The sequence below is a fragment of the Microcaecilia unicolor genome, unplaced genomic scaffold (assembly GCF_901765095.1).
Source record: "Microcaecilia unicolor unplaced genomic scaffold, aMicUni1.1, whole genome shotgun sequence".
In the NCBI taxonomy this organism is placed as follows: Eukaryota; Metazoa; Chordata; class Amphibia; order Gymnophiona; family Siphonopidae; genus Microcaecilia; species Microcaecilia unicolor.
In genome coordinates this window covers 75039-77269 of record NW_021963281.1, presented here as the reverse complement: position 1 = coordinate 77269, position 2231 = coordinate 75039, and the positions used below count along the sequence as shown (strand labels likewise).

Below are 2231 nucleotides of genomic sequence, written 5' to 3'. Positions count from 1 at the left end.
ATCAAGAAATGCTGACTGCCCACAGTCCAAATATTGACTAGATAATGAATCAGGCTCTTTGTATCTATATAAAAAATGCTTAGTACATTTAAATGATAATTTTCAAAAGTCATTTACCCAGGTATGTATTAATTTACAAGGTTAAAATGTGTCTGAGAATTGCCCATCATTAACCCAGCTGAAAATAGAATGTGGTTCCCTGGCATAGTTTTAGAGCTACACCAGTAAAAGGTTACCAATTGGGGGGGGGGGGGGGGGGATGTTTTAGGTAAAAGTACAGGTAGTCTCCTACATGCAAGTACCAAGTTGTGAACAACTTATGAGGGCTACCACTTGCGATGGCTTCTTAGCAGACTATTAGCAGGGTGATCTGCCATTGTCTACCCACAGTCATTTTTACCACTGGCTTAGGCTGGGTACTCATGGCTACCCAATAGTGTGTGGAGGAATTGAGTGGCCAGAACCTGCTTACCTGATTGGTATCCTAGTATGTGGCCTCATGGTGACAATGTATTTTAATTTTTTTTTCTTTTTCTTAAACATTGTATGCAACTCATAAACCACTTTGCTTTATCCTTGACAAAGTCTGACAGATGATATATCAAATGACAAAATGAACTAATTAAACCTAAACTTATTCAGTTATATCTGTAAACAAGAAAAAGTAATCTAAGACTTTGCACCTGGGTGGGGCTGTTTTAAAAATTGATCCCTTGACCCATGATGCACTACAACAGTTTACAATGCTAAAAAAATACAAAAAAAATGTGCAAAAAGTGTGCTTTTATCACAGTGGGGCTAGAAACGATAAATCTTTATTACTTCACTCAGATTTACAAAAAGAAGCCATTTTAAGTTCCAACCTGCATTTCGCTTGCCTCCTCTTAGGTCTTAGAACTGTTAATTAACTTTAAGCAATGAGTGAAATACTGATGCATATTCATGACTATCTCTGGGAAAAGGTGACTAAAGTCACCAGAAGCAAAAATTGAAGTGTTAATTAATTCTGTTAGAACAAACGATTTGTAATAGAACAGTCCAAATCCCATTCTTTTGTGTGAAAAAAAAAAAATTAGAAAAGTTACAGAAGTTCAAACATGTACCATTTTCAGACTCCTTATAGACCCCTGACATGAAAAATCTGCCATTCTCAATATTTTGGATCCACTACTTTAGTCACCTTTTCCTAGAGACGGTCACATTTCAGTTAATTTTATCCCTTTGTTAATATGGATGCTAGGAAAAGGCTGTTAGAAAGAAAACAAGACTGAGATAATTTATGAAAGGGATTTATTTAGCAGACTTAATTATAATCAATATAAATTCAGAAATATTGTAACATATTATGGACCCGATATTCAGACCGCGGGAGGGAGCCCGGTTTAATTCCTGCAGTCGGCAGTGAACCCGGAAATTCAATGCCGGGGCCATATCCAGGAGACCGGCATTGAATTTCCAGGGGTTTTTTGGCTGCTAAAACATAGTCGGTTAAGCCAATATTCACTGGCTGACCAGCTAAGTTATAGCGGCCAAAGACAGACCTTCTTTTACATGGGTCTATATAACCGTTAAACTTAGCCAGGCAGACAATGAATATCGGTGCTAACCAGTTATATTGTGCAACATAGTGGTGACTGGGCTAACCGCTAAGGGCCCGATTCTATATTTGGTGCCTAAAATTAACATGTGGTAGGCAATCACACCTAAGCGAATTCTAAATACCGTGTGTAAATCTGCGCGCGGTATTTAGAGTACACTTACGCATAGTTAATGTGACTAAATCTACACACGTCCTATTTACGCCAATGATAAGCTTGCGTAAATCCTGTGCATAAATTTACGTTGCACTGGCCCATATTTTAGAACAATGCATGTACAATTTGGAATGCCCACGAAACATCCATTTCCATACCCCTAACCACGCCCCTTTTTGCCTGCGCATATTAGAATTTAGGTGCAGTACATTACAGAATACGCAATGTACACATGTAAATTCTAATTTTTGCCAATTAGTGCTTGTTATTGCTTGTTAAGAACTGTTAACAATGATTAACAAGTTATTAAAACAATTAATCTACATGAGTAGTTGTAGAATACGCCTAGATTTTCACACATAACTGTGAGTAACTCTAGGCAACCCTATATAGAATCCGGGGGTAAGCAGTAATATTCAGTCGAGATAGCCAGCTATCTCACACTAAATATTAGCACATAGCCAGCTTTAGACCATT

The 2231-nt window shown here is 37.7% G+C and overlaps 1 pseudogene; it reads right to left on the bottom strand.

Moving 5' to 3' along the window:
* The window catches only part of LOC115459143, a 32792-nt pseudogene extending 32291 nt beyond the window's left edge, over positions 1-501 (bottom strand).
* Between the last annotated feature and the right edge of the window lie 1730 nt (positions 502-2231).